Genomic DNA, 20,801 nt, shown 5'->3' on the forward strand with positions numbered 1-20,801 from the left:
GATTATCGTAGGCACAAAGCATTTACAGATTTCAGAACATTAATTAACCACAAAAGAAAAAATTTAAATAAGTAGAATTGCTTTGTACAATAATTAGATCAAATGAGTTCAAAAAGTATGTATTATAGAGTTATAAGGCACGTTATTTTTATAAAAATAGCAGTTGCATTTTTTACTAAATAGATATTATACATAGTATGTAGGTACAAGTGCCATAATAATATGTACAGATTATGATAGTTATTTTTCAAATTTAGTTTGTAGCTGGAACTAAGTTTAGTAGATTGCCTGAAACAAAAAAAAGAAAACATTTGCATTCAGAATAATTATTATTATTTAGTACTAAGCTATGTAGTTCCGTGATTATCTCTGTCTTAAATTATTGTGCAATAAAGAACCAAAAAACCCGAATGTTGAAATTAAGTTCTTTGGATCGATCATTACAATCGATTTATGAGGAGAACAATTTGATTAATTCTGTAAAAAAACAAAGAATGCGTTTCAAATGTGAAATCCTACGGCAAGGTAAGATAAAAATTAAAACAATTATTTAAAACATAAATATAAACAATAAAGAAATATCAATTACAAGCTTGACATTAATTGACTTATTATGGCGATAGTCTTTACATATTTTGAAAGTCTACATACCACATCAATTACTGAAGCACCGACTCGTTTCGTGCATCACCGTGACAAGTCGTTGAACTTATCAGTGTGCGAAATTGGCGAGCGGTCCGACTGACGCGTGCTACCGACCAATCGCCGCGGCACCTTTGCAGTGGACGCCATCCATTACCGCTGTAACACTCAATAGTGAGCTTAGTATGAGATGTTACATCTCACCAACAACGTTGATAGAATTCAAGCATCGAAATACTTTTTGAGTAAAATGGACCGTAATAGCCTTGTTTAAAGTTTAATTTAGTCCATACATATTACATCTGCGCACCGGAAGGCGCAGCGTCAGAACACTAGGAGGATGGATGACATCAGACGAGTCGCAGGGAGCCGCTGGATTCAGGCGACGCAGGACCGGGGCGCGTGGAAATCCCTACAAGAGAACTATGTCCAGCAGTGAACGTCTATCGGTTAATGATGATGATATTACATCTACAGCCCGCGCTCCAAGCGGAAACATTGTGAAATTAAAGTCAGTACAGATCTTTTGGTCCGCCTTACTCAGACGTTATTGTGTTTCGACATTCGAATTCTATTTAACGTTGTTGGGACGTAAACTCTTATATTAAGCACACAGTTAAAATTAACATACCATTTAACCATAAACCCACGAATATTGCTGCAATTTAGAGTCAAGCGAGTTTATACAAGATTTTATCACATCATAATCAGCAATGTACGTTAATCAACGATATTTTGTCGGATGAATAAGAGTGAAATAAATTTGTGCTATAGTTGGCTCGTCTCGGACGCAAGGTCGCGCGCCCGCCCACCTATAAATAGTATAAATACACGCAGACATGCAAAAATGTGATACATAAACATTATTGTGTGCTTTGCACATCCACTGTGGGCAGTATAGGCCTAAAATGAGCAAAGATAAGCACAGCCTAAAGAAATACTTCATACAGTCGGTCGATTTAGTCTAGAGTCTATACAGTACAATTCTGCGGTGGCCAAGAGCGAGACAGGGAAGGTGTTATTTATAAATCGGTACATATTCCTGCATCAATGGATTATACCAACCAGCAGATGTCGGCATGGCGCAGCGGAACAAACTTTATTTATTTTTCTTATGGTATGGCTCCACTATTGGATTTGACTCGGAATGAGTTCGGAAAAATTTTACGACGGTTCGGCAATAGACAAATCAACTGGCCACACTATTCGAGATACGGCGAATGTTTTATGTTTGGTGAATTCTTAAATAAGTTTGGCAAATCAGTCGACCTAGGTCTATTTTGTAAAACCTGCATCAATCATTATTACAATCTCAATTGTTGTGATTGGCTGAAATTGTGCTATTCTTATTGCAACAATGCATTGTGGCCAATAGTGAGCGAGCGTCACCCAATCAGAGGTGATTGCGATCGTGACATTGTATTTATTTAATTGTTAACATTTTGCACGTTTATAAAATTTTGACGCTGTTCGTGAGTGCAAAAACAAAACATATCAACATTTCCAGGTTCCACGAAATGCAATTGTAAGTAGGTACCTATTGTCAAAAGTTCGGTTTTTTTGTTCGATTCGAGTTTCAAAGTTTTCCTCGTGAATCACGCATTTAGTCAGTTAGTCACCCACCGATCCTTTGTCTGCTAATAATATTAATTTTCTCGGAATTCGCTCAAAAGCAAAACAAAACAACTTTGCTTTCAATAAACAAAACATTCATTTTAATTAATCCATTAATGTTGTTTTAAATCAATAATAATAATCAATTTCATGTACCTACCTAAGATACTCTCTCTCTCACTATTGGCTGAAATGCATTGTTGCAGAAAGAATACCATAAACTCAGCCAATCACAATAATTGAGATTGTAGCAATGATTGTTGCAGTTTTCTCGCTTTCGACTAGCAGATTCTACTGAAAAAATTCGGCAAAAACTCTGCATCAGTGATTTGTACTCTTTTATATTTTAGTCCTTATTTATTTTATGCCATATCCATAACAATAACTTTATAGTTCATTGGGTTAATTCGTCTTAGCACGAGTTTGCAAATTTTTGACAGCCTTGAGTCGATAGATTTTGAGTATTCGATACTCGAAATCAGAGTAAAATGAACTAACTATACGTAGATTCTGCACTACTGATTCTTATTTCATAAAAATTCCGCTAGATAGGCGCTTTGGTTGTATGTAGCGGGCAGCGGCTGAATTAATTGCATTCTTTGAGGATATTATGGAGAACTCTCAGGCATTCAGTTTTCTTCACGACGTTTTTCTTCATCGTTTAAGCAAGTGATACATAATTGCTTAAATTAAAACTTAAATTAAATTAATAGGTAGATTCTTAACTTGAATTAAAAATAAGATATTTAATTGTAAATGTGCTAATCCATCCGCACTTGGGCCCTTCTCATTCCGAGACGAGATCAGTGCAGTAATGGGCCGGCGACGGGTTGAGATGATGTGTATGAAACTGTTGCCCATGATATGCAATGAACGAGAAACTTAATTTGCTGTAATCCGCTGAAACAGGTCGAATCTGTATGATGCAATATGCAGCATGCGAATGCAAAATTGCAAAGATTGCAATTGTGCATTGCAAGGTCTACATAATAATAATTAATATATTTATTTAAGAAAACATATTTACAGGTTATAACAAATTCAGGTATAATCATAAACTCGAAGCTTTTCCGTTTTTCCGTATACCAAAGCCGTCAACATTAGGTATCTACACGTAACACATCTGAGGATGCTCCGGTGTCGGGGCGAAACATGCGTCGAATGTGTTTTGACTTTTGGGATTTGTGTGGTGCTGCGTGGTGGTGGTGCGTATTGCTTGCCGAGTGGCTGCTTTTCCTGCATGGTTAGCAGTGGGAGGGCGGGCGGTGCATTTCGCATGCTGCATGTTGCATCATACAGATTCGACCTGTTTCAGCGGATTACAGCAAATTAAGTTTCTGGTTCATTGAGTATGAAACTGCCGAATTGTCCGCCGAGGATTGAACCTGGAACCTTACGCTTGACCACATAAGACCACAGGTTCACCATTATGCTATGGAGGTCGTCAAATTAATCGTTCGTTAAATCGTCGTTTAATTTAATGGATTGAAGTACCCATGCGGAGTTAGGAAATTTAGTCGAGTACTTCATCATCATCATCATCATGATCAACCCATCACCGGCTCACTACAGTGCGCGGGTCTCCTCTCAGAGTGAGAAGGGTTTCGGCCATAGTCTACCACGCTGGCCATGTGCGGATTGGTAGACTTCACACACCTTTGAGAACATTATGGAGAACTCTCAGGCATGCAGGTTTCCTCACGATGTTTTCCTTCACCGTTAAAGCAAGTGATATTTAATTAATTAAAACGCACATAATTCCGAAAAGTTAGAGGTGTGTGCCTGGGATCGAACCCCCGACTTCCGATTAGAAGGCGAACGTCCTAACCACTAGCCTATCACTGCTTAGTTAGTGACATTCCAGAACTCTTATACCATGCCTCAACAATTTACGTAGGATTGTACGACAGGTTGAGATCGCAATCGGGGTATGAGGCGGGGGGACGCCCCGCACACCCGCACGTCACCCGCGCTCGCACTGGGTTTGCGCGGGGGCTGTTGCCATCTCGACCTGTCGCGTACTATAGTTATTATGGATATTACGTAGTTATTTCTTTACTAGCGACCCGCTCCGGCTTCGCATGGGTGCAATGTAGATACTAATGTGGTGTCATTGAGGTGTCATTGCCTCAGAAACTTTCAAATGACAGGATTTTTTCCAACCTAATTCACATTATTTCAATTTCTCTAGGGATCTCTAATTTTTTGAGAATTACCTAAACTATAGCTATAAACCTTTCTATTGGTGAAAACCGCATTAAAATCCGTTGCGTAGTTTAAAAGAACTACGCGTTCATACATACATACAGACGCGGGAAGCGACTTTATTTTATATACTACTAGCTGATCCCCGCGGCTTTGCCTACGTGGATTTAGGTTTTTAAAGATCCCGTGGGAACTTTTGATTTTCCAGGACAAAAAATAACCTATCTGTAGTAGCCCGTCCATTTAGGCAGTGCACGCCACGGAAGCTCACAGATAAGCCGACTTTTTTCACTTTATTGAAATTTTCGAAAGGATCTCAATTTTTTTGAAAATAAAATATAGCCTATGTCACTTAGGAATAATGTAGCTTTCTACTGGTGAATGAATTTTTAAAATCGGTTCAGTAGTTCCACAGATTACCCCCTACAAACAAACTTAACGAAATTACCTCTTTATATAATAGTATAGTATACTATTTATGTAGAGATTTAAAATTTACCACTCTTTTTAAAATGTACCAATTGGCTACCGTAGCGCCACCCTTTAGTTAGCGGACACTTCTTACACACGGAGATCGGGCTCCTTAGCTCTACACTCCATAGGAGGGAGTCTCCAGACGGACGAATCGGCAAGGTCGAAGTTGAACGCACCGACCGTCTGCGCCTATCGTCCACGCGTCCTCCGCCGGCCTCTCTGCTAGTATAGCTTCTGTTCTGTGTACCTACAACTAGCAAAATAATATTAATATTAATAAAGGGGATTGCCAGGTGACCATAGTAAATTTGACCCTTAGGTGCCCACTCATGAAACTATATGGTATTATCAGTAGGTATTTAATACAGGAAATAATTGGTAAAATAAATGACAACCAGTCTGAGCAAATCAAAGTAGGTGAGCTCTATATAGATCCTAAGTCGATCTATATTTTGGAGGCAACTAATGTTGAGTATGATTGTTTAAATAATACGCTAATGATTTTGATAGTTGCTAAACATAATCTATACTTATAATACCTATATATTATTTATACAAAACAAAACATAGATAATTAATTAGTTAGTTATGATAATTTTTATTATGTATAATAACCTTGATCAGTTGATCACCTCGCGTCTGCAGTTTGAATAAAGAATAGTTTTTTTCGCATGTTTATAAACATTAGGTCGTCGCTTTATGTCGAAAGATCAAAAATACAGGCACATTCCGGAATCAGTGCCAATAATCCGACACAGATAACCTCTTTTCTTTGCCGGTCTTATATTTATTTAAAAAAAAAAACTATTGAAATGTAAATATTCACCCTGCCTGAATGCTGCTTTTAGTCAAGAATAAATGAAAATAAATCGGTGCGAGTCGGACTTGCACACGAAGGGTACTTGTACCATCGTTACCAGAAATAACACTTTTTTGTGATGATGATAAACTCATAGTTTTTAGGGTCCCGTATCTCAAAAGGAAAAAAGAAACCCTTATACAAGGATCACTTCGTTGTCTGTCTGTCAAGAAACCTATAGGGTACTTCCCGTTGACCTTGAATCATAAAATTTGGCAGGTAGGTAGGTCTTATGAAAATTAAATCCGTGAATTTGTGGTTACATCACAAAAAAAGTTAAAATGTGTTCGTGACCAAATAATTAGTATTTCCAACTTTCTAAAAAAGATACCAAGAGAAGATACCAAGTGGAGTATCGTATGAAAGGGCTTTATCTGTACATTCTAATACATATTTAAAATGTCGAAAAATACGACTGTAGTTCGAAACCCTCTCGAGGCGCGAATCTGACTCCCACTTGGCCGGTTTTTTGGATTTTTCCTTTACTTGTGCTATAAGACATTGCTATCTGCCCATGATTCTAGATCAACGGGAAGTCCCCTATAGGTTTTGATTCTCTTGATGGGTCTTGACAGACATAGGTACAGAACTACAGACATTCCTATACCTAAGAGTTCCTTTATTTCTCTGGAAATACGGAACCCTAAAAATATGTCGTGTACCCGCGGATGAACTAGGTATAAACGTACAGTACGCGGCAGAAAGTAATGTACATCGACCTTTAGAAGGAGATAGCAGATTTGTAGAGCGTTGTCTCTGTCGTTGAGACCGACAAAACGTAGGTATGAGTGATAGAGACAACGCTCTACAAAGGTGAAATGTCATTCTAAAGGCGGATGTAGGTACATTACTTTCTTCCGCGTACTGTCACAGAATACATACCTACTAATATTATAAATGCGAAAGTGTGTCTGTCTGTCTGTCTGCTAGCTTTTCACGGCTCAACCGTTCAACCGATTTTGACGAAATTTGGTACAGAGGTAGCTTGCAACCCGGGGAAGGACATAAGGCTACTTTTTATCCCAGAAAATTTAAGAGTTCCCACAGGATTTTTAAGAACCTAAATCCACGCGTACGAAGTCGCGGGCATCAGCTAGTATAATATAATAGTACTACAGTACTGCACATTTATTCCACTTCACACTCAACTCTGCAGGTGTGCGCTACGCCTAGGTCGGACTGTAAGTAGGTAGGTAGGTACAAATATTGTTTATCTTCAGACATTCCACGTGTTTGTTAAAAATAAGGACACACACGTGGCAACATAAGTCGTTAGGAGCTTTTTGTCCAACGAAGAGGGAACTCAAGGTTACAATGTAAGGGTTGACACAATAATTTTGTACTGTATTAAAAGCATCACTCAGAAAAACAAGTATCACTTAATTGTAATGTAATGTATTTAATTAATATTTGGAGTTTTATTTAGGTATTTACCAATTATACAACAAATCTAACAAGTTCTTAGAAAATAATATTCAACTTATAACAGTAATTAATCTAACAAAATATGGTGGTGTACTTATGTAATATATCACGTACGCCCCCAATAGATAAACCATAAAAGTGCTAATAAAACTACAATTATTATGTTGCTTACTTGGCAACAGCAGAGGTTAACAAAGACACTTAAATGAATGTCAGATAGGAAAAAAGACAAAATCATAAGCCAAGGAAAAGTAGCTAATCGACCACTTACGTTGAGATCGCACATTGGCTTTGCTCAGACAAGAAAGACACTGTTAAAACGAGACAGCGTTATATCACTGGCATAAATCTATCTCGTTTTAACAAAGGCAACAATATACGCTCTATGTATCTCAGGCTTAGGCTGAGATCTATAGAGCGCACTCTAACTTTGCTTAGACTTAAAACGAGACAGAGCTATATCTCTCACATAAGTTTGTCTCGTTTTAACTCAATCTTAAGTCTGAGCAAAGCCAAAGTGCGTTCTATAGATTTCAGCCTTAGTCTCAAAGGTGTCAAACATTTTATACATCATTGTGTCAAACAATCTTTGTTTATGGCTATTGAAAACTAGATGATGCCTGCGACTTCGACTTCGTTGATTGGTTTCTAAAAACCCGGTTTTTTCGGAATATCAAGGAGTTCCTTGATATTCGTGGCACTTGGCCAGCATGGCAGACTAACCCTTCTGATTCTGAAAGGAATCCTGTGTTTGGCCGGCGATGGGTTGATGATGATAATGATGATGATATGAATTACATTTTACTGATTCTACAAGTAAGTAGGTAGCTACCTTATCTATTTAAGAAGTAAATAAATATCTATGGTAAATAGCATTCATCTCGCACTCTTTTACCTGGTGGGGAGGCTTCGGTCGTGGCTAGTTACCCTACCAAAAGCCATGCCGCCAACCGATTAAGCGTTCCGGTACGATGCCATGTAGAAACTGATCAGGGGCATGGGTTTAACGAAACTGTATGGCACTTCCATGTTAACCCGCTTCCATATTTGATTGTATTATCACTTACCATCAGGTGAGATCGCAGTCAAGGGCTAACTTGTATGGGCGAATAAATAAATAAAACATTCAAGCTATTATTCAACAAAACAGCGGGCTAGATAAATTCGGGCCGAGATAAATTTTAATGTCCCGCGTCTGAAGCCTGACCTTAGCGCACGCAAGGACTTGGGGAAGGTCGGAGGCAGACGGAGGGCGGCTCCCTTCGCCGGAGGGTGACAAGGGAATTTATATTATAACCTCGAAACGCCCTAAAGCCCGAGACGAACAAAGCGCGACGTCCAAGGCGGCACGGAGTCACAACAGCGTCACAAACGGGGCTTCAACGTGCAGCGTTAGAAGCTGCGTTTGTCCGCCGTTACAAGTAAATAGTCAGGTTTATGCACCTTATAAAAAGGTCAGGCCGTCCACGCATAGATAATACACTATACCTGCTTCCACGGCAGTGGTAAAATTCGTTTAAGGCATTTTTGCCCTGGTGTTTATCACCACGACACAACACGGTCCTTGGATGGAATGAGAAGAGTTTAGGCCATAGCTGACCAAGTAAGGATTGATAGACTTCACAGTTCACATATCTTAGAGAACGTTATAGAGAACTCTAAGACATATAGTTGTAGATTTCACGATGTTTTCTTTTATTTGATTAGATTTAATTGCTTAGATTGCTTCAAACGCACGAAACACTGAAAATTTAGAGGTGCGTGCCTGGGATCTGAGTCTGTACCTATCTCCCGAAAACAAGCCGACGTCTGAAGCATGCCATATTTTCCTATTTGTCTTGTTTTTGTGCGCAATGTTTGTGTGGCCATAAAGAATGATCTATCTATCTATGGCTATCAACGCTTTTCATACAGTTCCTTCTAATAAAATTCTTCTGCCGATGCAGTGCAATTCCCAAACCGCGTTTTGTTTTGCAGGGTTTTAAAAACAAGTTGGCGTATCTGTAATGGCGGCCATCTTGTCGCTACTTTGGAACGGAGCGCGGAGGTCATTATACGATATTGCGTATATTCGCGAGTGTAAAATTTTAATTTTTCGAATTTGGCAAGTCTACCTATACCTACCTACTAATAGTATATGTGCGAAAGTGTGTTTGTCTGCTAGCATTTCACGTCCATCCCTTTAAATGTTTTTGATGGGTACAAGCTAGCTTGCATCCCAGGGAAGGACATACTTAGCCTACTTTTTACGGTTCCGTACCTCAAAAGGAAAAACGGAACCCTTATAGAATCACTTTGTTGTCTGTCTGTCTGTCAAGAAACCTACAGGGTACTTCCCGTGACTTAGATCATGAAGTTTGGCAGGTAGGTAATTCTTATAGCATACATTAGGGGAAAAATCTGAAAACCGTGAAAAAAAATTTAAAGTGTCTGAACAAATAATTAGTATTTTCAACTTATGAAGTAAGATTACTAACCAAGTGGGGTATCATATGAAAGGGCTTTAACCTGTACATTCTAAAACAGATTTTTAATTATTTTTATGCGTTTTAAATTGTCGTTCAAAATGACGATAAAATACGACTGTAATACTGAACCCTCGGTGCGTGAGCCTGACTCATCCATTTTATCCCAGAAAATCGAAGCACATTCACGGGATGACCATTTTATTTTTATTTGGAAGGTATAATAGGAACAGACAATTCTATTAAATGAACTTAAATCTAAATTAAAAGTGAAAAAACATTAAATTAAAACTAAAATAAATTAAAATAATCTAAAACCTCATCGAGACCACCGCAGCGAGGCATTGTACCAAAGAGCTGGCAGCATTACCCCTTTGGATGACCAAATTAATTCTTTGTCCAAGTAGATGCCAGCTCTCGGGGCCCCGGTTGACTCGATTACCCCTTAGTTCTTTTCGGATTTTCTCAAAAGAGCTCGAGCCCCCGAGCCCCACGGCCCCAAGGTCTCCACACCAAAAGGCACGAACATGAAGCTCCCACGCGCTGATGGCCGCTGCACCCGCCATAGGAGGCCACCTAATGTGGGATGCAGCTAAAGTGTCCTGCACAACGTTGCCTCCCAAACAAGCGACCTGCCCATCTTCCAAGGAAGGAGCGTCATACCATCAGGTCTCTTAATCATTCACGGGATTAAAAAACTAATTGCACGCGGACGAAGTAGCGGACATCAAGTAGTAAGATCTCTATTTCATTTAAATGATTTTAAGTAGGTAGCCTAATTAAGAATTTTTTATCATGAAAGCTGATACTAGTTGCAATTAGCTTAGACTTCTTATTTTTTCGGGTTTGGCTAGTTATTATAGGGGTTTGTTTAAATTACTTAATTATATTTTAAGTTGATAGGTCTGTCTAATAATTGTTTTGAGAAAACAAAAATTATTATTTTTACTTTGTAGGGGTTTTGGAAGTAGTTTTTTATTTTTTTAGAGGTTTTTGTGTCGGGGGTTTTTAAATTTTATTTTTTTACATCTACCTTCTGACTAAGCTACGTTACGTTCAAGACAGGCCAGTCGCCAGCTTTAGATAAGTATCTTTAGGTTTTTGATGAGATTCCGATACGAATGTTAAAAAAACTTTTTATTCCAATTTTGTGTCTAGCCGATAGACATGGTAAAGAGATGATGGGTAAGAGCACTTTTAGCATGTCTATCGTCACTTTAGCTATAAAACAATAATCGTACTTACTTAATTTTCGGAATTTCGGACGAGAAGACATCTCGAAGCTTCCCGAGCGCTGCTCAGCCGAGTTGGATTGGCGGCTAACCTCTTTCTGGAAATCGGATCTACCTATGTACGCGACAGGTTGAGATGGCTATTCGGGTATGAGGTATGGGGACGCTACGTACACCCGCGCTCGCACAGGCTGTGCGGGTGTGCGGGACGTCCCTATCGCGATTGCCATCTCGACCTGTCGCGTACTATAGCTGGGTTGTGTGTGCCAGGTATCATCATCATCAACCGATAGACGTGCACTGCTGGACGTAGGTCTCTTGTAGGGACTTCCACACGCCAAGGTCTTGCGCCGCCTGAATCCAGCAGCTCCCAGCGACTCGTCTGATGTCGTCCGTCCACCTAGTGGGGGTCTTCCAACACTGCGTCTTCCGGTGCGAGGTCGCCATTCCAGCACCTTGGGACCCCAACGTCTATCGGTTTTACGAACTATGTGCCCGGGTATACTTACATGATATTCGTTTACAATTTCGAGTGCAGAGCGTCTAGGACTAGGTACAATATCAATGTACAGTACAGTGCGACAAGGTTTTCTTGGCACTCGAATGACATTGACAGGAGGGCGCTGTTGGAGAACAAAGGCTTAGAATATTCATACAAGAACAAAGGGGACACTTGACTTTTCGCCACGCGCCAAGATAGTCTTGTCGCTCTGTATTGTGATTGAATTTATGTGGCATGTTGAGTTTCACGCATGACAACACTAGAAATCTATTGCGCTGAGGCGAGCGATCTTCAGAAATGAAACTTTCTGAATTTATTCACTATATCTAAGTATATCCCAGTCAAGTCGAGCATTATAATATTTACTTGCGTATGTAGGTACCTTGATTCCTACCTTCTGTTATCTATGATTTCTACTTATATTTTAATTAATAGATACTACTATGTTGAATAGACAAACACTATTCCATGCGTGATTGTTTTATGATTTACAAGAATGCAAAAGAAAATGAATAAATGCCATTATTATTATATTTTTATCACAAATAAGTTTACGTTACCTATCTAGATAGTACTATAGACTATATTATGTAGGAAGATAAGTGGGGACATAAAGATTTGAGAGATTGATAAATGACATTATCATGGGACCATCTCGACGCTAGACCAATTAAGATTTTATGATTTCATAAGCGCCGGTGTCCATGCCACGGTCCATGCTCTACTTCACAGTTGACTCGTTTTTATGGTTCCGTATCTCCGAGAAAAAAGGAACCCTTATAGGATCACTTCGTTGTCTGTCTGTCTGTCAAGACCCGTCAAGGGTTCCCGTTGACCTAAACTCATGAAGTACGTCAGGTATCAATCAATATCTTATAAGTCCCGGCAATTGTCTATGCGCGTGGCCACCATTTTAAGTGACGTCAGCACTAGACTGAAGTTTCGCGAGCCTTAACTGTATCATCACTTGCCACCAGTTGAGATTGCAGTTCAAGGGCTAACTAAGTATCTGAATAAAAAGTATTAAAAAAACCACAGTCCTATTCCAACTAATTATCTAATAATTATTTTAAAAAAGTGTGTCTGTCTCCTTCTAACCTTGTCACGGCCCATAGGTATGTTTTGGAGTTTTTAATTCAATCCAATTCCTACTATTATGAAACTAAAAATCATAATGAGATTTTGAGCCCTAAAACACTGGGTAAATAGGATGACCATTCTAAAACTGAACCGAAAGATAATATATCGCGTTCACAATAATTTGCCTCGTTTGTTTTTTGCCTGTTGCCATCTTTTGTTTTAAATTTTGGCAGTGTCGTATTAGGTCCTATTATATTTTATTAAATTCTGTATATATATTTTTTTTGTTTTCGAAATGACCGCTTCATTATTTTTTCAAAATAGGAAATATATTTTCGAAGGCATAAACTGAAATCTAAAAAAAAACATTAAATTAAAAATAAAATAAATTTGGTAAATTGTTATATTTTGTTAAGTTTATGAGAGCTCTAAATAATTTTCAAAGGTGTGTGTGAAGTCTGCGAATCTACGCATGGCCAGCTTGTAGCCAAAACCCATTCTTTCTCATTAGGAGACTCGTGCTCTGTAGTGAGTCGGCGATGGGTTGATTATGATGATTATAATGCCTACACTCAAAAGTTACATTGTTTCAAATCTTTTCTATAATGTAAAATGAATCGCTAAATGTGTTGCTGATCGCAAATCTCAAGAACAGCTGAACCGATTTCGCCAATTCTTTTTTTATAATATTCCTTGAAGTACGAGAATGGTTCTTACGAAGAGAAAAATTTAAAAAATTGTAAGTATTAAAAAAATAAAATTAAATAATTGACTGTTAGGCGGTACAAAGTTCGCCGGGTCAGCTAGTGACCTCATATAACATTACTAAATTGAAATTCAATTTTGAAGTACGACTTATCCTGTGCAAAAAAATGATCATCGTAGGATGGTATTGTATTTTAGTTTTAGCATATCGCAACCCGCATAGCCAAAAAGATAATGCACGCCTGATAAACATCCTTTAGACTCTTATGATATCTGATAACCCACCATCACGACATACACATATGTCCGATGATAAGCTCATAAGTATACCTATACTTCAACCAAAAAAATCTACTTATTTACTTTCCATCCCAAAAGTTTGAAGAGTTCTCATGGGATTTAAAAAAAAATAAGCATTACGCGGTGTGATGATGCCCATCTGGTCATATTAATTAGTACCTAAATCTAAATATATATAAAAGGAAATGTGTGACTGACTGACTGAATGATCTATCAACGTCACAGCTCAACTAGTGGACGGATCGGGCTGAAATTTAGCATACAGTACCCGTAGATACAAGATTTACGTCTCACCCAAACCAAACCAAATTCGAGAGTCCGAAATACTTCCGCGTTACAGTAAACTGGATCTTAAATCCCTTGTTTTAAAGCTCAAGTTTGTCTACACTTCTACAGCCAGCGCTCCAAGCGGAAACATTGCGAAATTAAAATCAGTGGCATTGAATATTTGACTTCAATTCAAGGCTGTTTAGGTCCATTTTACTGTAACGCGGAAGTATTTCGACTCTCGAATTTGGTTTCGTTTGGTGAGACGTAAAATCTTGTACTACGGGTACTGATAGCTATTCTGACGTAGGCACTAGGCATCCGCTAAGAAAGGATTTTTGAAAATTCAACCTCTAAGGGGGTGAAATAGGAGTTTGAAATTTGTGTAGTCCACGTGGACGAAGTCGCGCGCATAAGCTAGTAGGTATTGTTTATTTAAGAAAACGCCCACCGACACAACAAATTGAATCCCAATAAAACTAACAGACGATAACGCATTCAGAGTCAAAACAAAGGGGCAATAACAAACAATGAAAACTTTATTTTTGTCTCGCCTCGTACCTACCTACGTTTGACCGCTACTGTGACACCTTGGTCAGTGTAATAATTATTATTACAACTATAACTATTAACTATTAATATGTAAGTATAGAACTGAACTGTGATGGAAGTTTGTATGAATGTCTATCATTTTTAAAGTAACATCGATGAAAATTGATGTTCAGGCTTTCGGTTAAGAATAAAAAATACGTATTTCACGATTTTTGAAAATTCTACTGCTAAGGGGGTTAAAAAAGGGATGAGAGGGGATTTTTCAAGTTATTTCCATGAAAATTGATATTTGGGTTTTCGGTTACAAAAGAAAAATACGTAGGTACCTATTTAAGGATTTTAGAAAATTCTACTCCCACGCCGATTTTCTAAATTCCACCCGAGCGAAGTCGGGGCGGGTCAGCTAGTAGGTAATAAATTACACTTTTTGATGATCGGTTGTGGCATTTGTAAGATGATGATAAGTCACTCACTCACTCACTCATCAAGTGCTCATCAATAATGTAGGTACTTACTGCCAGCTCGTCAAGCAACGCGCACCAGCGAGGCGCATGTCGGCAGCAGCATCTGTAGTGACAACTGACACGGCGCGACAACACCTAGAAAACTCGGATTTTACACTTATTTCAAAGCAATGTGAAAAACACCACTTTCCCAATCGATCGACAGTAGGTAGATATAAATCTCGCAAATTGCTAATGTGCATGGCCGCCATTTTAGTGACGTCAGCACTAGACTAAAGTTTCGAGCTGATGGTATATTTTTACTTAAATATACGTCATGGTTCCAGCGCAATAGCAATTTGCGGGACTTATACTTACCTTACCTTATAGGTACTTACCTACTATGATAACATTATTAAGAAAATTCTTTAGCAAAGCGAAAGATAAGAATTGTTATCATTTCAGCCTGTAAGTAATACCTAGTTCATATTATAGTAGGTACGTAGGTACATTCAAAAAACGAAAAAATATATTATGCTAACGGCGATTACGCCTACGCCTTAGTTTTCCTTTAAAATTGATTATATACTACTGCTGTGAATTTTTTCACGTTCCTAAATACTACCTACCATTTGGCTGATATAGGGGGTGGGGACGACACGACGACACTTGACTCTAATAAAAATTAGCACTTTAAAACATCATATTTATTTTACAACGAATCGTAGAAATCGAAAAACATGCATGTTCTCCCCACACCCACAGTATTTTTAAAAGACCTAGTTCACCGATACCACCACACTATGGGATAGACGAGAACAAAATTCATCCCCACTTTTACAGTGTAGGTAGGGAAGCTACCCTTAAAAAATATTATCACAATTTTATTTCAACACTTTGTCGGGCGTGATTCATATTTATATTTTTATACCCATGCCAAATTACAGATTTCTAACACTAATAGTCTCTGAGATTAACCGAGGATGGACGGACGGACAGACGGCGGACATGGCAAACTATAAGGTGTCCTTGTTTACTACGGAACCTAAAAGGAACGTATTTCACGACTCGGATCGGACGAGTGCGTAACCGCCGTAAGGGCCAAATGTGAATAAATCTAACTCTCGAATACTGAATGCATCTGTAGCAAAAATTAGCAAGTTTTGATTGGTGTATTTCTGATATTTGATACCTATGATATCATATAATAATATAAGCAACGTCGAAAAGCAATAACTTTATACTATTTTAAGATGCTTCTGTATTCGGCCATTGGGAATTAAGACAGATATCAAGGTGGGAATAACTTTAAAATGATGATCGAAATATATTAGTAAAACTACTTAAACAAAACTAAACAGACATAAAAAAACAATCATTTAAGTGATCATTTACTTAAATTTAGTAGGTATATGCTAAAATTATACAGTAGGTACACTATACACGTTCCGTTCCATAAATTGAAATCATTAATAAAACTCAAAATTATGCAATTAACTAAATAGAAAAGGCCTACATAGAACCTTCTCTTGTCATCGAACTCATGGTTTCTTTCGTTGAGATTAATATTATTAATAAAACTGTTCCAGGCAAAATGATGAATTAATTATTGGTAAGTGATTAAATTACCCGCCCATATTATGATTTTCCTAATGAAAATTCCGCCATCTATTTTGTCACTGTTGGGCATTTTGTTTATTATTAGTCTAGATATTAGGACTATATGGCTTCCTTCGTTGAGAATATATTACTATATTGATATAGCTGTTTCAGGCAAAGTGTTGAATTAGTTAGTAATAAAAATTACGGGCAATATGTTTACTAAAAAGTCACCTTCACTTTTCGTCTTTGTTGGGCATTTTGTTATTATTGACTATGTAGGTAGATATTAGGAAAGCTGTATAATTAGAGTTAAGTTAAAATTATAGCACCCATATTTTGTTATAATAATGTCTTTCTGTTGTACCACTATCTTCTAAACATTATTATTATTCATTAAGTATTCGAAGCAAAAGGCTATGCATGCATTTGGTGATTAAATACACATTTCTATAGGAAACCTAGTCGGTTATATTTTTTAATCCTTTTAATCATAGTTTACTCAAATCAAATAATTTATTTGCTGATTGTAGTTAGGTAATATAAATAAGTAATTTTATTACAATTGTTTTACCTACTATTGCAATGATTATTGCAATGTGTTCTATTAAACACTATTATTAAGTATAAAAAGAATTATTATATATTTACTTCATGTTATTTGTTAATTTTTATAATGGTATATTTTATGAATAATATGTATACTGGGTTCTTTTGCCTTTAATAAAACTTTATTATCATTATTATATCTTTTTGGCTGATTTCTCTCGATTTATTGTAGTAGGTATTTTTTTGTAACCAATTTTTTAATCAAATGTTGTGTTTACTTGTAAATGACCACTACATTTAGTAAGTAGCATTTTTTGAATAGAACTATTTTAATGTAAGTAAACCTAATAAATACAATAAAAATAACAGACCTAAATATATCGCTATCCCTTTCATAATGCTCCCTGCGAAAAAGGACAGCATTAGATTTAAACATGTCAATTATTGTTTAGTTTACTTAGAAATTCGGTGTCCGATTTACCAGGATTACGCTAACAATTTACTTTGGTGTGCCAACCCATACAATTAGGTATAGCTAGGTACACATGTTCACTCTTTCATAACAATCAACTCATCACTTTACCATTAACATAGCTATCTGCGACAATAACCAGTAAGTATCGATAGGATTTGTGATATAAGCTATCAATTCAGTTGCCTAAAACATTTGCACGTGGAAAGCACTTCCTTGCAAAAGTAACACGGCCCCTCGAAAGAACGATGCTTAACAAAATTATTTCCTTTGTCAAAATACCAGACCAAATGATTAAAAAATTTGTAGTAAAGTGTGCTTGGATTTTGATGACATTTTAAGATAGTGTTCTTCATTTGCTTAGGTATAGGAACGAAAGGGGTAGCATCATTCTGTAAGAGAAATATATTGATCTACATACTGATACTGTCCAATAGGAAAACGCCCTGTTGAAACTCCATGATATCCTCAAATTACCTACAATAGGTAGCCCTCAGGGATACCACATTTGTCTATGTGGTATGAGACCCCGATTGAAACCTTCAGAAGAGCCGATTTGGCGCTAGACAGGTGCTCGATTGCGGTATAATGACAGCTACAATGTCACGATCGCAACACCTCTGATTGTTGACTGACGCTCGCTTACTAGTGGCTACAATGATGGTTGTAGCAACAAGAATACCATAAATTCAGCCAATCACAACACTTGAGATTGTTATGATTGATGAAGTTTTTCCGTAATCGACCAGCTGGTGTGAAACAGATTTCAAGGCCAAGTTTCCGTTGAGTCTAGAGCCAAGAAAGTATGTAACTACATAATAGCAACATGACCTTATGTGATTTATAATTTTTTAGATTTCCGAAAAATATACAGCTAAGGCCTTTCGTTAACATTTTGTACGTCTCGGTTTTACAATTTTGAGTTTTATTTTTGTCTGCTTCTGTTTTTGGGAATTCGAAGCTCAAATGTCCAAGAATGCACAAAATCTACTATGTAACAATATAGGTAGCTATAGTGCTATAAGTTTGTCTAAATGGAGTTCACGTACCCGATATTTACATTATTACTATGTCGTCAAACCACGAAATAAATCTACAACTATTAGGTTTATAGGTAGGATGCTGGTTTTAAAGACTAAAATTTGTAAGTTGGTATGCCCCAAACTTAGAAATTGGTAACGCTAGGGGTGCTTTTCATTTTCCCAAAATTAAATTGGACTGATGACCACTAATATCTGTTGGTATCACATAAATTCATGGACTGGGAGCACCACATTTAAAAATGCGACATACCATACCTGCCTATGAATTGTTAAATAGGTATATAGAATAGAGACATAGGTTTCTCAAGACTGAATAAATGCTCAGAACCTTCTGAATTAATGATATAGCTTCACTGAATATGCCTACAAAACAAATTCGAAGCGGAACTTCAAGTTTTACAAGAGTTGCTAACGTAACACAAAACGGTTTCCATCATATTCCCAGAAGTATTTTGAAGTCAAAAATTTCTCAGTAAGTAACTCCTACCTACTCATTATTCTCACCGTAGACTCACAAGGTCGGTAACTGAGGTCGATATTAGAAATCTTAATGCAAAAACCCATTCACTCAATGACTCAATAATCAACATGGTATTGAGATAGACGTAAGAAACAAATTATTCAGTGATACATAAATTGAACATGGGGTACACTAAAATACAGCAATGGAAAAACTAGATTGACAACCTGACAAAGTGAGGTGTCAATCGAGGATGGTGTGGCTTGGTCAGGGCAGAAGTCGATTGGCAAAGCATCGATAAGATTATACCAGCCTATATCAAACTAATATTGATAAAGTATATCTACCCCGATGCTGGCCAATATCACAGACGAACAATGTTACATTTTGGTATAGGCAATATAGGTTCAAGTTTGTCTGTGATACAATGAGCAAAATCTGTTTTATTATTAAGCCCAGCCATTGTTCAAATATATAATTACCTACTAAGCAACCCACGGTTTAAAAACACTAGCAAATGCAATCCATTACAAAATCATATTAATTCCCTATCGACAAATTGAAGAGTGTAATAGATCATACTAATATCTACCTATTTCAATAAATAAGATTGAACAAGATAAAAATATAGTTCAACCAATCGCCAGCTCTTGGACCAAATTGCTAATGCATTGAGGGCAAAGAGAATAAAACGTCAACTGACGCTATTGGTAAGTCCGAGGGGAACAAAAATAACTCAAAGTCATGGCGAAGGCATCCAAAAAACAAAAGATAAGGACATGGCAACCGTTTGCTTCACAAACAGATCAATGTTACACAGATAAAAGTTTTTGTTTTGAAATATTCACAGTATTTGGGCGTCTGCTCCCAATTTTCATGAATTAATTAATTTCTGTCAATTGGTGGCACATTATTCATCTTTATTCCATGATCCATCAGAATTTTGCAATAAGAAATCCGTGAGTTACTTTTTGTTTTCATTAACTTTGCTGTTAATAACGTCTTTATTTTGTTATATTCTGGGTACAAATTATTTGGTGGGTAAATTAACCAGATATAAACACTTAAGCTAAAAGTAAAAAGACAAAGATTTTCCTGTCTGGTGTTTAAATATTAAATCAAAAGGATTAAACAAAATGCCTACAAAGGCGTAGGCAACATTTGTCCTATTACTCTTTTTATGTTTTTCGATACTTTATCTTATATTTACTATTTAGACAAAAATATTAAGAATCAATGACAAAGCAAACCATGCAAATTTTGGTGATATTATTGATGGATAAGACATGAACTGTATTTACAGAAAAACCTAAATTGGACAATTATGAATTGTTTTACTGATCTCTTCAATGATCTTGGGACATGAAGTCTGTTTGGTTTTTGATGATGTCTTTATTGACAACCTGATCAACATAAATTATCCACCGATACATTATGTTAATTGAAGAGCAATCTCATAATTAAGAAAATAAAAACAAATAATCTTGGGACACGAAGTCTGTTTGGTTTGATGATGACAACCAACGATCAAATAAATGTATCGATCGATTTAATTGTTATGATTATTGAAAAGCAATCTAATAACGAAAACAAACAAAAAGCCAGGAAAAAGTCTTGGACAAAAAACTAGACACTGTTGTATAATTAACAATTAGATCTATCTAACTTATTCGACGGCTAAGTTAGCTGATAGCAATTGGATTAGTTTCTCATGTTAGTCATGAAGATACAAAAAATGTGCATTTCTGTTTTAACGGAGGAACAACACAATTCTTCCCAGAATCAAGATGTTGTAGAAATATCCAAGAAAGATCCAAGAAGAAGATTTTTTATCCAAATAAACTTGAATAGTCAAGAGAATCTAGCAAAGGAGTTAGATATAACAATTTAAACAAAAATAAAACTTTATGATA

At 36.9% G+C, this 20,801-nt stretch overlaps 1 long non-coding RNA gene across 1 annotated transcript; it reads right to left on the reverse strand.

Annotated features, from left to right (window-relative positions):
* Positions 1–5,152: 5,152 nt before the first annotated feature.
* On the reverse strand, positions 5,153–14,886 carry LOC138402631 (uncharacterized). Its single transcript, XR_011236990.1, has 3 exons — positions 14,838–14,886; positions 10,930–11,014; positions 5,153–5,188 (listed from the first exon to the last, which is right to left on the reverse strand). It is a non-coding gene; the product is annotated as an uncharacterized lncRNA (long non-coding RNA).
* Positions 14,887–20,801: the final 5,915 nt, after the last annotated feature.

This window comes from Maniola hyperantus, chromosome 8 (assembly GCF_902806685.2).
Source record: "Maniola hyperantus chromosome 8, iAphHyp1.2, whole genome shotgun sequence".
In the NCBI taxonomy this organism is placed as follows: Eukaryota; Metazoa; Arthropoda; class Insecta; order Lepidoptera; family Nymphalidae; genus Maniola; species Maniola hyperantus.